The 19,824-nt window shown below is 40.5% G+C and overlaps 1 pseudogene; it reads left to right on the forward strand.

Annotated features, from left to right (window-relative positions):
* Window positions 1-19,824, forward strand: part of LOC149024390 (uncharacterized) — an 82,343-nt pseudogene that overhangs the window by 11,363 nt on the left and 51,156 nt on the right.

Here is a 19,824-nt window from a genome sequence, read left to right on the forward strand (position 1 = left end):
ATCATACTAAGAATTTAAACATTAATATGAGGTGGTAGGGATGAAAGGCGCTGAGGGTGTGACCGGGTTATTTCGCGAATCACTCGTAGTCCTTGAAAGAGGTGCTAAGGGTGTGACTGAGTTTATTCCCGTGTCACTGTACTTGTTCGTACATAGTCCTTAAGAAAGGTGCTGATGATGTGGCCGGGTTGACTCCCGAGTCACCGTTCTTATTTGTGGTCCTTGAAAAAGGTGCTATGGATAAAGCCGGGTTTGTTCCCGAACTTTATAATTGTTGAGTCCCCAATAGAGGCGCAAAAGATTTGTAGTTAAGTATTTTGGTGATGAACTCGGGAAGAAGATCTTTATTTTTGAAAAAGATACAAAACTACTGGTAGAACCTTCTCAAATTGGTGGAATTCCATGATTGGTCGATCGGTTTTCCTGTTGTTGGCTTCTTCAGTCAGTATGCTCCTGATTTTGTATCTTTGTCAATGATATAGGGGCCTTCCTAGGTCGGGCATAACTTTCCTTGGTTTTTGGGGTCTGAAGCCCCTATTCTCCTTAATACCAGTTCTCCCGATCTATACCTTCGGGTCTTCACTCGGGTGTTGTAGTATTTAGCTACCGTTTTTTTGTACAACTGGTTCTTGTAGTGAGCCTTTTCCCGAGTTTCTTATAGAAAATCTAAGTTTGTTCTTAGGCCTTGATCATTTTCCTTCTCATCAAAAGTTTGGTGGTGAATGGACCCAACCAAAACTTCTACTGGGGCTAAAGCTTCAGTTCCGTATGCTAGGCAGAAAGGTGTCTCTCCTGTAGGAGCCCAGATTGTGGTTTGGTATGACCACAAGACACTCGGGAGCTCTTCGACCCAGAGTGCTCGGCTCTCTTCCAGCCTTTTCTTCATCCTATGTAGCAAAGTCCTATTTGTGACCTCAACTTGCCCATTGCTTTGTGGGTAAGCAATTGAAGAGCACCGGTGTTCAATGTGATATCTTTCGCAAAAAGTTTTGAATCCTGATCCCTCAAATTGCTTCCCATTATCGGTCACCAGAATTCGGGGGATTCCGAACCTATGGATGATCTTTTCTTCAAAAAAATTTTCCATTTGCTTCTCTGTGATGGAGGTTAAAGGTTCAGCCTCAACCCAGATTCTTGAAGCTTTTGGTAACTTCCTAACTAAGTCCATCCTCCACATAGCAAAAGGAGTTGGGCTTAAGATCGGAGAGAGAGGCACTGCTGGGCCCTTCGAGACGATGGCATGCTTTTGGCATTGTTTACACTTAGGGACATACTCAAGGGCGTCTTGTTGCATGGTCAGCTAGTATATTCTCGACCGTGCTACCTTGTTCCTGATCTTTTGGGCTTCTTTGGATCAATCGAGAGATATCGCCTTTTAAATAAGACATGAGTGGGGAAGTCCAATCAGGCTCTTGCCCCACCTCCATGATTTTAGTCTCTTCTGTGCTTGGGGAGTCCAATTCCTCTATGTGGACTACTGAATCCAAGTTTTTGTAGTTGACCAAGGAGAGTCGGGAAAGTTCATCTGCCTTTTCAATTTCTTTCCTGGGTATTTGTTTGAACGTTACCCGATCGAAAAATGTATGGAGTTGCTCGACCTTCGCAAGGTATTTCGCCATTCGATCATCCTTTGCATTATACTCCCCATTGCTATAACTAGCTGGGAGTCACTCCTGACTTCTAGGTCTCGTGCTCTCAATGCTTGGGCAACTCACAATTTGGCTAGTATAGTTTCGTACTCGGCCTCATTGTTAGAAGCTGGGAAATTGAATCTTAGTGCATAGTTGACTGTGAAGTCTCCCAGACTTCTAAGAGTAAGTCCTGCTCTTGAACCTGAGCTGTTGTGCAAGCCATCCACATGCAATATCCATAGGTCATTGTTCTGGTCGGGTAGAGTAGAATCTGGTTTTCCAACCCGTGGGACGCTATTTTCCACAATGAAATTAGCCAAAACCTGAGCTTTGATAGCCGTTCTTGGTTTAAACTCAATTTGGTATTCACTAAGCTCGACCGCTCATCCGACCATCCTCCCGGCTACGTTTGGTCTGTGTAGGATTTTCTTAAGCGGGAAATTGGTCGGGACGGTAATTGGATGTGCCTGGAAGTAAGGTTGTAACTTCTGCGAGGCTACCAACAGGGCCAAAACTTGTTTGTCAATATTTGGATATCTTGTTTCTGCATCAATGAGTACATGACTCACATTGTGAAACCCAGCCCTAACCTAACCCTGACCTTGACCCGGTAACCCGATTGTTTTTAGGTCCGAAGACCCGGAGTAAAGAAAGAAGCCAACTATGGGCCATCTCAGTAGAAGACATGGTGTTTGACTCTGAACCCATGGATGTTGTTGATGGAGTTCCATACTTGGATGACTGTGTAGATTTGGAAAGAAAGCTACAGTTGTCTGAAGATGAGATTAGTTGAAGGACTTGGAGTATTATCTGACTTGGTTTGGAGGTATTTCCTTACACTTGACATGTCACTTGATGTGTATGCAAAAGCCCATAAGGTTTAAAGCCCATTTGATCCTCCAAATCCCTGATTATTCCTTACTGTCTACCTTGGTCGACTCATTGGTCGAGTGGGCCACTCGACCAAGCACTTGACCAAAGGGGTGTGAAATCCGAGAATTTGTAATTTTAGGGTTTTTCACTTTTATTTAAACCCTACTTCGTATTTCTTTGTTACGGCTGCCTCCTAAACACTTTGTGAACGTGAGAACACCTCTCTGAAACTCTCTCTGGTGATTTCGAAAACTCCTCTACAGATCTGAAACCTCTCATCGCTATTCTTACAATTCAAGGTTAGTAATCGCTTCAACATTGCGAATTTCTTTTCTTCGATCTTGTTCTTGATTGAGATCAGGAAGTAGATGCTGCATCCTTGCAACCATCCCTTCGTGATCTCCTTCGTTTCTTTGAGATCTATGATCATCATCATGATCTTAACCCTGGCCGTATATTTTTCTGGAAACCCTAACCCTTGCTTGATTTCTGGAAAACTTTGGTGACCTCCCATGCGAGGGAAACCACATGGGTAATGTTTCTAGTAACCTAAACTATAATTTCTATGATTTTCTTGTTATAATTGGCAAATCATTAATTCCCTTTCATTCTGTGATCATAACCTTTCCTAGGGAGCCATAAAGGTTGAAACCCTAATTTCTTGGGTTAAATCAAGAACACATTTATTTTTACCATGACTTGATGATTTTATCTTCCCATATGATTCTAATACATCCTAGGAAGTTCCCCTTCGAATTTCGGATCAATCCGACTTCAAACGAGGAAGTTATGGCCAAAGCAGTCTGTACAATTCCATACTGACTTGCTTGGTCGACTGGGCCAGTCTACCAAGCACTCGACGAAAGGAGTCAGTAGCTTCGTTTTTCGCCCGATTTGATTCGTTTTCTCTCTGATCTTTTAGGCATCTTTCCTAATGTTGTATCTATGGTTATTAGGAGTTTATTTGCTAAGTTTGGAGTTGCTTACTTTGATCTTTGGATCATCTTCTTCGATAATCAAGGTAAGGACAGTTATTTCCTTAACTACATAGATTGCTTGTTCTCTAGTTTCTACCTTATGAAACTATGAGATTACTTACTGTTATTGTAATTTAATTATGATCTCTTACTGTGAGAACAATAGCACTTGTTTATATTATCTTTTTCATTATTCATGTTATATGAATTACTTATTATTACCTAATCCGATTTTGCTTTTACATTCTCTTGTATATGATGAACTGTTGGTTGTATATGTCATGACTGATCTGAAAATGTGTTTGCTTAAGTTTGGTTTGGGATTGGGGAGTGTCCTTTGACACTTCTGTCCTTGGACATCGGAGGGAATGGTATGGGATGTTCTCCGAAGATGCCCATCGACACTTTCCCGAATCATTGGTTGTCATACCTAGGGATGTCTAGCAGTGTTTGGCTAGGATATACCCCTGTTATATCAGACCCGAATCGGAAGGGTATTGAGACCGAACGACCCGCGGTAGCAATGTGATTCACGGCCGCTCAAGACTGGTAACCAACCCGTGAGAGGACGGGAATCATGGGCGCTCAAGACCGGTAACCAACCCGTGAGAGGACATGAGAGCTTCCCGTTTACCATATGTGGATAACCGATAGGGTTGATGAGTCCGTATTCCGAGTTGGTCGATGCCATAGGATACGTTGACTCTAGTGCGAAGGATACCGGAAGGGATCGTCAGGGATGAGGAATGGACGTATCTGAAACTAAGATGATATAACTGACTAGATGACTTGCATTGGGCTAGGCTTTTTGTGAAACCCTGCCCTAACCTTAACCCGGATACTCTTTGATTGTAGGTCCGAAGACCCGAAGTAGAAGTGAAAGTCAACTATGGGCCATATTGGTAGATGATATAGTGTTTGACTCCGAACCTATGGAGATAGAAGATGATGCCCCATACTTGAAGACAATGTTGGATATAGAGAAGAGACTGCACCTTGATGAAGAGAAGATTAGTTGATGACCTTAGAGCTCGGTGGGATATGATTTAAAGCCATTTTTCCATGCTAGGTATGTTATAGAATATGTGTTTAAAGTTTCGTTTGATTCCGAGTAGTGGAAGACCCTCAAATCCCTATTTTTGGCTTTGCTGTCAGCCTGGGTCGAGTGCTCAATGCTACCCAGCCAATCGACCAAGAGTTGCTGAACTCGAACAGAATCTTCTGTTTTGAGAATCTTGCTATATATACCCCATGACTTCGTGATTTTAGTATCCCTAGCCTCCATAACACCTAGAGAACGAACGGAAACCATCTCCAAGCCTCCAAGAGTGAAGAAGAAGACCTAATCTTGCAATCTTGCAAACACTCTCTCTTGTTCTTCAATTAAAGGTTAGTAATCTATCTTTTATGTTAATGATTTATTCTTTCTATGATCACTCTCATCTCTGAACTGAGATTATGATGAAGATGCTGCAACCTTGTAGTCATATCTTTACAATCTCTTTTCATTCTCTTGTACTATGATCATCTCATTCATTCTTAACATGATTCTTATGATTTCTTCTTAAACTATGATAATATTTCCTATTTTGATTCATTCTAGCATTATAGATGCTTCTCTATGATTATTCATACCTCTGATCTACTGTGTTCTTGTACTAGGATGAGATCTAATCATCTCTAGTTCATCTCTTTCATTCATAGCATGTTTCCAATGAAAACTATGATTTTTACCAAAATAGAAACTATGGTTCTAAATTAGGAAGTAATGTTTTAATGGTGGTTTGATGTCTAAATTATGCTTTCTAGGCTTAGACTACTGTGTTCGACAATCCCTCCAAGTTTCGTTGCATTCCGGTTTGTGTAGCATAGGTTTTGGATCAAGATTCCCTTTTTACTTTCGGATTTACTCTTGGGCAGACTGCCTGGGGTTGCTGGCCAATGCTACCTAGCCAATGAACCCGCAACAGCAGAATCTGTTTTCTTCTTCCGATTTGATTCGAATCATGCTTATTCTTTTAGGACTACTTCCTAATGATTGTGTGATGCTATTTTAGGGATTATTTGCTAACTTTGGATTCATCCTCTTGTTGGTCCGGAATATTCTTGGATCTATTTAAGGTAAGGAAAGTTGTTACCATATTAACATAGATTTGCATAGATTTAGTTTCTAATTTGGGAACTACTTAGATTTGCTACTGTTATGTTAGTTTCTATTATGATATGAATGCTGCAAGTACATTAGGATCTTATTTCTTTATTTACTTTATGTACTTGATTATGTATGAATACTTACTCATGTATGTTTCCTTATTTATTTAATCTTGTCTTATTATACTCTTTCATATGATGTGATATTTGTCGTGGATGATATGACTGAATTATGATTGTGATTGCTTAGGTATGATTTGGGATTGGGGAATGTCCTTTTGACATTTCTGTCCTTGGACCTCATTGGGAGTAGTATGGGATATTTCCAATGTTGCCCTTTGACGCTTTCCTGGATTATTGGTTTTCATACCTAGGACTTGTCTAGCAGTGTTTGGCTAGGTTAAACCCTTGTTATATCAGACCCAAATCGGAAGGGTATTGAAACCGAACGACCCGTGGTAGCAATGGGGATTCATGGGTGCTCAAGACCGGTGAGTTATATCCGTGAGGGGACATGAATCACATTGTGGGGACCATTTGTGGGTAGAGTTGCATATGGATAGACTTGGGCTCATGGGCGTTCAAGACCGGTAACCAACCCGTGAGAGGACATGAGAGCTTCCCATTTACTATATGTAAAACCCAGCCCTAACCTTGACCCGGGAACCTTGTTATTTGTAGGTCCGATGACCCGGAGTAAAGTAAGAAGTCAGCTTTGGGCCATCCCAGTAGAGGACTTGGTGTCTGGCTTTGAATCCATGAAAGTTGATGATGAAGTTCTATTTATGGAAGCTGAATCTTGATGAAGATCGGATTAGTTGATGGACTTGGAGTGCTCTCTATCTTGGTTTGAAGGCATTTCTACCTATTAGGTAAGTCACTTGACTTGTGTGCAAAACCCCTTTAGGATTGGATTTGATCTGGGCCTTCAATTCCCTGTTTTGGTCTTGCTGTCAGCATTGGTCGACTGGGCCAGTCGACCAATCCACTCGACCAATGAGTGCTGTCTTTGGCAATTAGGTTGTTCTTGCTCTATTTAAGTCCAATCTCGAGTCCACTTCGTATTTGCTGCCTCCAAACTCTCTGGAACGAACCAAAGACCTCTGCAAGTCATCTCCCTTGCATCCTTGGTGTTTTCTTGACGGATCTTCGTCGAAACTCTTCTTTTTGCATCAAAAGGTATGTCTACTCTCTCTTCTTCTCCTCCATCTTTGTTTTTCTTTCCTTTCTGAGTTGAGACAGTAGAAGAGATGCTGCATTCTCTGTTGCAAACATCTCTGAACATGTTCTCATGATCATCCTAAGGATTTGAGGCTAGAACAATGATCTTAACCATGATCATTGCAAGCTTTTGAAGGAATCATGATCAAACCATGATCTAATCTTGTTAAACATCTGATTTGAATTCTGATCTCTTTGGATCTTCTATGATTGATCATGTTAGTAGTTAATTACTGTGTTTTCCTTCCATGATCCATAATCTATCAATTTCTAGTTGTTCTCTTCTACCATACTATGTGTTCTTCATGAAGCATGATAGTTACATATATGGTAGGTTTTATTTCCTTATTTAGATTTATGCTTCTAAGCCTTGTTCCTTGAAGATCTATGTATGTTTTCATGATACCATTACCTGAAGCAATGATCCATCCTCCTATTGTTCTTGTCTTTGATTTCTATTTCGAATTCATCAAGATCCATGGTTGATCTAATTATGGTAACTTTTTTGGATCTTGATATCTTGATTTGATTGGTGTGTTGAGGTCCCCTATATGTTAGAATACTGCTGATGTAGTTTACCCCTTGATTAGTACCCTTTTGAACCACCAAATTCGGATTTCATATCTTAAAACTCTGTTTTTTTTAGGCTACTGTCTGCATTGGTCGACTGATTGGTCGACTGGGCCAGTCGACCAATCCACTCGACCAATGAGTACAGCAACTCCAGAATTGGTCTGTGTTGGATGTTTTGGTATCTTTTCTATTAGGGATCTTTCCTAATATGTTGTATATACTTGTTTAGGACCTTCTTCTCAAGTTTGCCAAGATCTTACTTGATTTCTTAGGATTCCTTTGCGAGTTATAAAGGTAAGGATGGTTATTTCCTTAATTACATAGATAGCATGAATCTAGTTTCTATATTTGAATATCATAGATATGATTCCTAAATTAGATTCTTACAATGATATACTACTGTTGCATAACTTTGATTACAGTAGCGTTACTTATTCATATTGAATTGATTCATGTATGATTTACTTACCAATGTTATACAAGTGATTGTAATTATTGATTTCTTTCCATATATGAAGTTACCATATATGTGATGATATGAATTGATGCATGTGTATGCTTAAGTATGGTTTGGAAAGGAGAGGTGTCCTTTTGACACTTCTGTCCTTGGACTACTACGGGAATATTATGGGATGTTTCCGGAGATGCCCTCTGGACACCTTCCTAAACTGTTGGATGACATATCTAGGATTGTCTAGTAGTGTTTGGCTAGGATGTCCTGTTATGTCAGACCCTAATCGGAGGGGGTATTGAGACCGAACGACCCGTGGTAGCAATGGGGATTCATGGGCGCTCAAGACCGGTAACCAACCCGTGAGAGGACAGGAATCACATTGTGGGGGCCATTTATTGGTAGGGTTGCATATGGTTAGACTTGGGCTCACGGGCGCTTAAGACCGGTAACCAACCCGTGAGAGGACGTGAGAGCTTCCCGTTTACCATATGTGGATGATCAATAGGGTTGATGAGTCCGTAGTCAGGGACTATGAGGACTCTAGTGTGAAGGATACCGGAAAGGATCGTCGGGGGACGAGGAATGGAAGTATCTCGGATCTCGACTTGATGTAACTAAGTAGAAGACTTGCATTTGGCTAGGTTTTACCCCGACATGCGCCAGTACTTATACCAAATGGTTGTGAGAGAGTGTGTTGACTTAACCCCCCGCCAAGGTTTGTCCCGAGGGATGAAGGACCCATTACCAATCGGCTGCTCAAGACCGGTGAAATGATCCGTGAGAGAATCCAAGATATCTTAAATGGTTGAGGATGTGAGTGGACTTTCCTAAAGAAGTACGGTGCTATGACTTAAAGCATGTCCGCCAATAGAGACCAGCATACATAGAGTTAGATTCATTCATTCATTGCTTGTCTCATATCATATTGCATTTATGATTGTTCCGGAATCCCGCCATTTATGTTATTATGGATTTTAATCGCCTTACCGAGTTTCTTTGAAACTCATTCCTTTATTGTACAATGTTTGTTAGACTATCCCGCAGGTACCGAGTACTATGACGGTCCCTATGAAGAAGCACAAGGCGAAGAGGCATATCTCCGGGAAGGTGATTGCGGTTACCACAATTACTCTGAAGATCCCGCGAGTGGTTATGCTCCGTACGATGCTTAGTCCGACCATTGAGTGGAAGCGTCCTTGTGCCATTTATGAGATTTACACTTATAAGGATGTTGTCTATAAAGTGGAGAACAATTTAGTTACCCAATGTACTTGCTATTGGGATTAGATTTTGTCTAGTTTATTCTTTTAGAGCTACTTTTCCGCTGGTTGTAAAGTGGGATTTTTGCCTCACTTTACTTATCTGTTTGACACTCTGATTATATCTATTATTCTGATTCATTTACGATTCATTCTTTCTTTATTGGATCTATGGTTTATCTTCCGCACTTTTATTATGATTGTTCATGATTATGTTATTGTTTATGTGGGAGGTTGATCACTCGATACCTGATCTTCGGGCTGTGGATCACACTCTCGGGTATGCCAGATAGGGTACCGGCTGGGAGGGCGTGACACTATATGTGGATGACCTATAGGGTTGATGAGTCCGTATTTGAGAGAGTCGGATACGCTGACTCTAGTGTGAAGGATACCGGAAAGGATCCCGAGAGGGGAGGAATGGACGTATCTGGATCTGAGTTGATATGACTAAGTAGAAGACTTGCATTGGGCTAGGCTTTACCTTGACATGCGCCAATACTTAGACCAAACGGTGATGTGAGAGAGAGGTGACTTAACCCCTAACCATGGATTGTCCAAGATGGATGAAGGACCCACTACCAACCGGCGTTGTGTGATGAGACCTACCCAAAGAAGTATGGTGCTATGACTTAAAGCATGTCTGCCTATAGAGACCAGCATACATAGAGTTAGACTCATACATACATTGTTGCCTCATATCATATCATCTTATGCTTTGTTGTGATACTATGTTATTTATGCTATTATGGAATAACTTGCCTTGCTGAGTTTCTTTGAAACTCACTCCTTTTTGTACAAAATCTTTTGTTAGACTATTCTATAGGTTTTGATGGCTATGAAGCGCAATATGAGGAAGCGCAAGATGAAGAAGCGTACCATACGCAAAGTACTGGCGACTACGAAGATTACTGTGAGGATCCCTTGAGTGGTCTCTCTTGTTACCAGGATTAGCCCTACTGTGGAGTGGGAGCGTTTGAGCATCATCGATGAAGTCTATGTCTATGAGGACATCCTTTATAAAGTAGAAAAGACTCTAGTTTAGATTATATCTTTCTTTCTTGTCTTTAGAATCAATTGTAATCCCTTTTGATTTTCGAACTACATTCCGCTGTACTCGTGGAGTGAGATTCCGCCTCACTCTACTTTTGATTTATATATCTATTGGTATCTTTTCCGCACTCTGATGAATATCTTGTTACTTTACCTTGATTCATTGAATAATATTGTTAACATTGATTTAGTCTTGTTCTTGATTATATTGTTGTGAATGTGGGAGGTTGATTTCTCTAACTACTGGATCTTGTAGACTATGGATCACACACTCGGGTATGCCAGATAGGGTACCGGCTGGGTGGATGTGACACTTTTCCCTGACATGCGCCGGTACTTATGCCAAATGGTTGTGAGAGAGTGTGTTGACTAAATCCCCTACCATGGTTTGATGAGGACTTTACCCAATTACCCGGCAGACCCAAGATGCCAGTATGGCTGAGGGGGAGTGACTGACCTACCCAAAGAAGTACGGTGCTATGACTTAAAGCATGTCTACCATAGAGACCATCATACATAGAGTCTAGATGCATTCATACTTTATCTGTTTCATATTGCATTGCATCATGTTATGTTTTGTCACATGTTATCTATGATGTTATGGATTAACTTGCCTTACTGAGTTTCTTCAAAACTCATTCCTTTTTGTATATTTTCTTGTTAGATTATTCTGCAGGTACAAATTACTATGACGAGCAGTACAGTGAAGCGCAAGCAGATGAAGCGTATTACACTCAAGGTACTGGCGACGATCAAGATTACTCTGATGATCCCCCGGCGGATCAAGCTGCGTACTACTTTTGAAAACAACATAGAATTAGAAAGGATTCATTGGGTTGATGAAGTCCACACTTATGAAGACGTTATTTTATAGACTAGAAGACTCTTGTTCCTAGTTTATTTCTTAGTACATTTGTTTCAGTTGTTATTTCCTTTTTGACTTTCATACTGCGTTCCGGTATGTTTGTGGAGTGAGTTTCCGCCTCACTTTACTTCTTTTGATATCTTCGGATATCTGGTATCATTTTCCGCACTCTGATTATATTATTTATTCATTCTTGAGTTAAACCTTTTGTTTATAATATTTAAACCTTGATTATTTCCTGTTTATGATTATGTTATTGTATATGTGGGAGGATGATTTCCTCGATACTTTATCTTCGGGCTGTGGATCACACTGCCGGGTATGCCAGTTAGGGTACCGGTTGGGGGGATGTGACACACATAGTAGACTGGATTTTGTGTGGTTTCTCCCTGACTAGTACCGCACTTACTACGATTGGTGATACAACCAAATAGACTGTTAGATTCTCTCCGATAATAGGCCGTTCTAAGACGGGAGTTGTCCTGAGTGAATTTTTGATCTCCTCAAATGCTTGTTGACATTCCTCTATCCACGCTAGTTCTCCCGAGTTTGGTGTGGCCTTAAGTGCTTTGAAAAAAGAATTACATTTTCCCCCCGCTCGGGAGATAAACCAATTTAGTGCAGCCACTCTCCTGGTTAGGCACTGAATATCTTTTATGGTTCTTGGGGGTTGCATGTCAATTAGGGTGGGAATCTTGCTAGGATTTGCCTCTATCCCTCTTTGTGATACCATAAACCCAAGAAACACACACTTTTTTGGGCTCAGACGCATCTGGTAGTTCCTTAATACATTGAATGCTTCCTCCAAGTTTGCCAAGTGTTGGGCCCAAACCAAACTTTTCACGAGCATATTGTCAACGTACAGTTCCATATTTCTCCCGATCTGGTATTTGAAAATTTTATTGACGGCCCTCTGGTAGGTGGCGCCGGGGTTCTTTAAACCAAACGGCATTACTCGGTAGAAATAACTTTCCCGATCCGTCATGAATGAGGTATGCCTTTCATCTTCTCGGCTCATAAAAATTTGGTTGTACCCTGAGTATGAAGCTAAGAACTTCGTGCCCGACCGTTGCATCAATGAGTAGGTCAATTCTTGGAAGAGGATATCAATCCTTTGGGTAGGCCTTGTTTAGGTCTGTGTAGTCGGTGCACATCCTCCATTTCCCGTTTGCTTTCTTGACCATTACTACATTTTCAAGCCAAGTTGGGTATTCAATTGGTTCAATGGAACATGATTTTTTGAGTTTCTTTGTTTCAACTTTGATTGCTTCGTGTTTCTCTATTGAGAAATTTCTTCTTCTTTGGATGACCGGGATCGCATCTTTTTGAATCCAGAGTTTGTGTTTGGCTACCCTCCTGTCTATCCGGGGCATATCGTTTGCCAGCCACACAAAGATATCCGCGTTGTCACACAGGAACTCGGTTAGCTCCAATTTGAAAGCCTCAGGTTGTTCAGATCCTATAAAAGTTCCATGCTCGAGATGATCCAGGTTTAATTGCATCCTTTCCAGCGTCTCGACCGGTTCTGCTCTTTGCATGTTCTCTTCGTCTTGATCATCATGAACCTTAATTGTCAGAGTGCTTCTCGAGCTTTCGGATCTCCGATTTTGCTTTGGGTAGTTTACATAGCACTGTTGGGATGTTGTTTGGTCCTACTTGCATTCGCCTACTCTTGCGTCATTCGGGAACTTGAGTTTCATATGTCTGGGTGATACAAATGCCTCTAAAGCATTCAAAGTTGGTCGGCCAAGTATCACATTATGTGCAGATAAGTCCTTTACCACCATAAAATTTACCTAAACGAGGGTGTCCCAAGAATATGTCCTAATCTTCAGATCGAGGTGGATAGTTCCTTCTGCAATTGCCGAAGATCCCACAAAGCCATAAAGTGGGGTCGCACAGGGGGTTAGCATGTCGTCGGCTAACTTTAGCCTTTTGAAAGCTTCATATGATAGTAGATTGACCGAGGAACCCGTGTCTACCAAGACTCGGTGAAACTCCCAATTGGCTATCTTTACCTTGATGATGATGGCATCATCATGAGGCACCACTATCCCGTTCAAGTCATCATCTGTGAATGTAATAGGCTCAAGACAAGCAGAATTTTTTCTCTTCTTGGGCAGGTGTACTGCTCCCACAAACCGAGCCTTATGCTTTGCTTTTTTGATTGATTCCATGGTCGGGCCACCCATGATCACATAGACGGGAGACTCCTCCCTCTCCCATTGTTCTTTTTCTTTGTTGGCCTTTTTGGTGTCCTCTCCCGAGCTGGTTGACCGGGCCCTCTTCTTTGACTCAGGTGACCTTTCTTGGGGACGTTCCGTACCTCTGACATATTGACCAAGCTTGCCATCTTGAATCAATTTTTCTATCTCAGATTTGAGACTACGGCAATTGTCAGCGTTGTGGCCATAATCTTTGTGGAAGTGGAAATACTTACTCATGTCCCAGTCTTCAGGGCGGGAATGTATTTTCCTGGGCCACTTTAAAGACTTTTTGTCCTGTATTTGCATTAGGATATTTGATGGCTTTGCATTGAACAGGGTGTAGTTTTCCCGACCTTGGTCCCATTTCCACTTGCCTTTTGATCCTCTATCCCGATCATTAGGATGAGTTCTTTCATTTTTTGGCCTATGCTCTCGGTCAGCTTTCACCCAAGCATTTATTACCTCATACACACTGGCTTGCTTTTGGCATTTACGCAGTAAATTCCAGTAGGTTTTGGGCTTATCGACCAGTAAGACCTCTAGAAGCCTTTGGTGTGTGATGCCACTCCACAAAGCATTGTACGCCACCTGGTCGTCTAATTCATTGATCTCGATGGCCACTTCATCGAAGTTTTTTAGATAATCCTGAATTTACTCATTCCGACCTTGTTGGATAGCAAATAGGCTATCAGAAGTTTTCTTGCTCCCAATCACACTGTGGAACCAGGCAATGAACTTCTGGGCAAGTTCTCTGAAATTATGTATTGATCCTGACCGCAGGCTACTGAACCATTTTATGGCCGGTCCTTTCAAGGAAACTGGGAACGTTCGGCAGAGCAGCTCGTCTTCCCGACCAAGAACAGTACTGATTTGAAGTAACTAATATGCTCCTTCGCGTTTGTTTTTCCTTAAAACGGGGTGAAGGTTGGCATGATGAAATTAAGGGGGAGAGGCCTGTTCATGATTTCATCTAAAAAAGGTCGTATGTGGATTTTGATCCTCCATCTTTTGTTCTACTTCGGCCACCCTTCTTCGAAGTGGATTTTGCCTCGATCCATTTCCACCCATGCCTTCTCCATGAGGACCTTGGGGTATGTGATTTTCCTTGGGAGGGTCATCCTCTACCCGAGTTGAGTGATCGGCCCCATTATCCTGGAAAGTTCGATCATCCTGGTCACCCACTGCAGTCTCTTGCTGTGTTCGACCATTGTTGATCGTTCGTCTCGCCATGACTTAAAGATTGTTTATTGTTCCTAAGACGATGTCAAACTGATGTGTCTTAGTTCTGATTGTGATTCCAACTAAGCCGCACTGATAATTGAGTGCACTCCAGATTCCAGAGACGATGAGTCCTACAAGAATGGTTAGACATGGGCCGGCTAGGATGTTGGGTAATTGCCTCCGATGGCTAAGTCGACAGGTGATCCGGTTAAGATCTCGTGCAAGAGCTACACAGAGTATACTCCAGAATGAATTCCTTGTTTACTGGAGGGGTGAGTTCCTTGTTTAAATAGCATGTAGGTTACCTTTTTGGATGCAGGCAGGCTTCCCCGACAGTGGTTGCCTAATTTGCCTTAACCAGGCTCCCTCGTCAGTTACCCCATCTAATCATCTTCGTGGTTGGCCTTCCATTCAAGGTGATGTTGCCATATAAGTCCAGCGTAAGTGGAGCCTTTAATTAGGTAGGTCAGCTAATGTCCCAACTAGAAGGCTGGCTTAGCCCCAGTTGGGTCCGAGTGTAGTCGGGTACAAACTTCTCGTATCAATGTACATGAAATTAACTTATCGAATCACATCCAACTTTAACATTTACTAGTCCTCGAGTAAACATCAGGATCAGAAAAACTCTCATTTTGATTGAATATTCAATCTTAGTCAAGTTCAACCATAATTCAAATGAATGTATAAAATAAGCTAAATAAGAGATGAATACATAAATCACAAAATCAGAACTTTGACCCGTGTGTGTGTAGACCTTAACCAATCAAGTGTATGCATGTTTGAGATCCCAAATTCAACCGACAACTCCCTAGTTTCCAGGTCAATTCTTATATATCCAGCCTGTCATTCCTCTCTCCACTAATGATGAGAAATCACTTATCCATGGTCAAGAGGATTTGTGAAGGTGAAAGAAATGTAGAATAGGGCTAAAATAGATTAAATACATATATGGAGATGATAACATTGAAGCTCCAATTTTTTTTTTTCTTCTTTTTTCTTCCTTTTGCAAAAACATATAGTAATTTCATACATATCTTTTTCTTTTTCTTTTCTTCTTTCTTTTTCATTCTCAAGGCGATAACACATCTCCCAAGAAGTAGCCCGAGACATATCCTACACACGTAACATGGCTCTCAAATAACTATCTATCAAAGCGTTGTAGTGGCCTTTGTCCCTAAGCCCCAATTGTGCAATGTTAACCCAGTGAGAATCCAAAAGGTTCACTCAGTGGCATTAACTACGGAGGCCCGTAATTGAAGGAAGATTTGCTTACAATGCTTTTAACTCACACCATGCTTTTAACAATCCATATCACCTTCGGTCTATTCAAGAGATCACATGACTTGGAAGAGTCATCGATGAGATACTAACATATAAACCATATACATCTCCACGAAGTGAAACATGGTATAGTAGAGGTGGAATAGATTAGAAGAGAATATATATATATATATATATATATATATATATATATTTTTAATTTAATTTAATTTAAATTAAAGAAGAATGGCCTCTATCATATCCCTAAACAAGTGGTACTCTTGTGAATTTCGCTTCAAGAGGAAATCCAGGTGAATTCTAATATGTTGACTGAACAAAAAAAAAAAATTGCAGTCTCATTTGAAAATCCCTAAATACAATAACTCAGTAGCAAGGTTTGGTGCTCAAAGGGTGGGTCACATAGTCAAGGTTAAAGTGGTTCACATACTCGTCTAATGTTTAGCAAAGTCATCATATTCAAAGAATTATAGAGGAATGCAACTAAAACATGAAATACTAAATAAGACTAGAGATTTATATGTCATAACTTCCTTCTATTTTACTCTACTAACTAGACAAGTAAGCTCAACCACTGATAAAAAGTTTTGAAATGATTTGAAAATTTATTTTGAACAAAAAATTTCTCGTTTTGAAAAAATTTTCAGCATAGTGAGTCTCATCCCTTAGACAGGAATCTTAGCCATCCACCCTCAACTTTAAAATGAGCATTGTCCTCAATGCAACGGAAAAAAAATTAAAATGTCAAATGCATGCAATGGGAAAGAAAAGTAATAAGATGTGAAGTAAGATGAAAGGGACTCCCCTAAAAATAGCTAGATCAATAAGCACAGTTCTCATTCTCATCTTCTATGTCTTCATCATCATCCATCTGTACTTACCATATTAATGGAGGGAGGTGGAGGTGCCTATATATATAAATAGTAAATATCAAAATTTAAAACAGTAAAACTTGATAACTCAATGCAAATTAACGAAGAAAATGCAATAAAAAAAATAAAACACTATAAAAAAAACCCTTGGGTTGCCTCCCAAGTAGCCCTTGTTTTATAGTCTTCAGCCAAACTGTCTCTGTAGATCATTTGGGATTTCTCAAAGTGATATTAGACTTTGGGAAGTCTAACACTTCATCTTGGTACACTTTGAGCCGTTGTCCATTGACTTCACGCATTGTCTTGTTCAATTTCCATAACACCATGTGGAAAGGCTTGAACAACTTTGAATGGTCCTGACCACCTCGATCGAAGTTTACCTGGGAAAAGTCAAAGTCTTGAGTTGAAAAGTAACACATTGTCACCTGGATTAAATGTCCGCTGCAAAATATTTTTGTCATGCCATCATTTTGTCTTCTCCTTGTAGATCTTCGCATTCTCATAAGCTTCAAGACAAAATTCATCTAGTTCATTCAGTTGTAAAAAGGCATTTCTTTCTAGCCACTTGAAGATCAAAATTAAGCAATTTCATTGCCCAATATGCTTTATGCTCCAACTCCATTGGTAAATGACATGTCTTTCCAAACACCAATTTATAGGGAGACATACCTATTGGAGTTTGAAGACCCTCTTTGGGCAACCTATTCATAGACAAAGAAAGGTGATTCACCAGTTATTATTCCTTTACTCTTAATCAAGTCTTTCCTGAGGAGTAAATGCTATCCGATAGGCCCAAAGTGCATCATCAAGCTTCCGAGACCAATCCTTTTTATTCAAGTTCACTATTTTCTCTAAGATCCTGTTCAATTCCCTGTTGGAAATTTTAGCTTGGCCATTTGTTTGAGAGTGGTATGCAGCAACAATTTTGTGCATAACCCCATATTTTGCTAATAAAGAAGATAGTTGTTTGTTGTAAAAATGCTTCCCTTCATCATTGGTATAGCTCTAGGAGTGCCAAAATGAATAAAAATATTTTTCTTTAAGATGTTCACCACAACCCATGCATCATTAGTTGGGAGCGCAACTGCTTCCACCCATTTGGATACGTAATCAACAATAAACAAAATATAGAGATTTTTATGAGATGAAGGAAAAGGTCCCATGAAGTCAATGCCCCACACATCAAAAAGCTCAACTTCCAAAATATTTTGTAAAGGCATTTCATGGCGATTTGAGATGTTTCCAGTCCTCTAACATCGATCACAACTTGCAACAAAAGATTTAGGATCTTTGAATAAAGTAGGCCAATAAAAACCTGATTGAAGTACCTTTCTAGCAGTTTTATTCCCTCAAAAATGACCACCATATGCTGAAGAATGATAGTGATGAAGAATGCTAGTAATTTCATCTTCTGGGATACAAACGCCTCAACATCTGATCTGACCATAGCTTGTATTAGAGTGTCTCATCCCAATAGTAATGTTTGACATCAGATAGAAACTTCTTTCGTTGTTGTCGAGTTAGTTCCTGGAGGCAGGATAGTTGCTAAGTAATTTACAAAGTCAGCAAACCAAGGTAACTTATCATCATTAGCGTCACATCCCCCCAGCCAGTACCCTAACCATGACAGCCGAAGGTGTGATCCACAGTCCCAAAGACAAGTTCAAAGCAATCATATATCCACATTGCACAATAATATAATCAAGAGCAAAGAATAATCATTGTATAAATATGTTAAGAAACAATCAAAGAAAGATCTCAAAATAAATCTCAAGAAATATCAGAGTGCGGTATAGAATGATACCAATCAAAGAAATAACTGTCACATCCACCCAGCTGGTACCCTATCTGGCATACCTGAGTGTGTGATCCACAACCTCGAAGATCAATATCGAGGAAACCAACCTCTCACATTTACAATAATATTATCAAGAACAAGACTAAATCAATGTTATACTATATTAACTGAGAGATCAAGACAATATTCAAAAGAATAACAATATAATTAGAGTGCAGAAAATGATACCAATATAATAAATCAAATGTAGAGTGAGGTGGGAAAATCACTCCACAGTACTCAGTGGAAAAGTAGCTTGAATGTATAAAGAAAGATTACAACCGATGCCCAAATAAATGGGATAGAAAAGAAGTAATCAAAACTAAACTAAGGAATTGTCAATCTTATAAATACAACTTCTAAAAGTAAAAGTCTCAGAATCTAGATAACGTGTAAGTAGCACATGGGTGCGACTAATCCTGAAACGATACTCCTTCACCCTAGAATTCTTCACCGTCGTAATCACCGTAGCAACCACCTTGAGTGTAGTATGCAGCATCCGCTTGTGCTTCATAGTACTAGCTTTCATGTTCATCAGTACCTACAGGATAGTCTAACAAAGATATTTGCAAAAAGGAGTGAGTTCAAAAGAACTCAGCAAGGCAGTTCATTCCACAACAACATAATAAAGCATGATAACATAACATAACAGATGCAAGATGATATGAAATAGACAATGCAAGTATGATTCTAACTCTATGTATGCTGGCTTTAAGTCATAGCACCATACTCCTCTAGGTAGGTCTCAAATCACTCTCCCTCAACCATCTTGGTATCTTGGGTTCTCTGGTGATAATTGGGTCATGCATCCCTCTCAGACATTCCTTGGCTGGGGTTTAGGTCACCGCTCTCTCACATCACCATTGGTCTAAGTACTGGCGCATGTCAAGGTTAAGCCTAGCCCAATGCAAGTCTTCTACTTAGTTATATCAATTCAGAGTCAAATACTTCCATTCCTCGACTATCACGGTCCTTTCCGGTATCCTTCTCACTTGAGTTGGTTGTAGCCATAAGAGTCGGTGTATCCTATGGCTACAACCAACTCAAACTACGGACTCATCATCCCTATTGGTCATCCACAAGTAGTAAACGGAAAGCTCTCATGTCCTCTCACGGGTTGGATACTGGTCTTGAGTGCCCATGAGCCCAAGTCTACTACTACAACCCTACCAATGAATGGCCCCCACAATATGATTTGTGTCTTCTCACGGGTTGGTTACTGGTCTTGAGCACCCACAAACCCACATTGCTGCCACAGGTTACCCTTCCGAATTGGGTCTGATATAACAGGGACATCCTAGCCAGACACTATTAGACAAGCCCCAGGTATGACAACCAATAATCTGGGAAAG

This window comes from Hakea prostrata, chromosome 2, assembly GCF_041222555.1.
Source record: "Hakea prostrata isolate BN-2017 chromosome 2, UWA_Hpros_2, whole genome shotgun sequence".
Lineage (NCBI taxonomy): Eukaryota > Viridiplantae > Streptophyta > Magnoliopsida > Proteales > Proteaceae > Hakea > Hakea prostrata.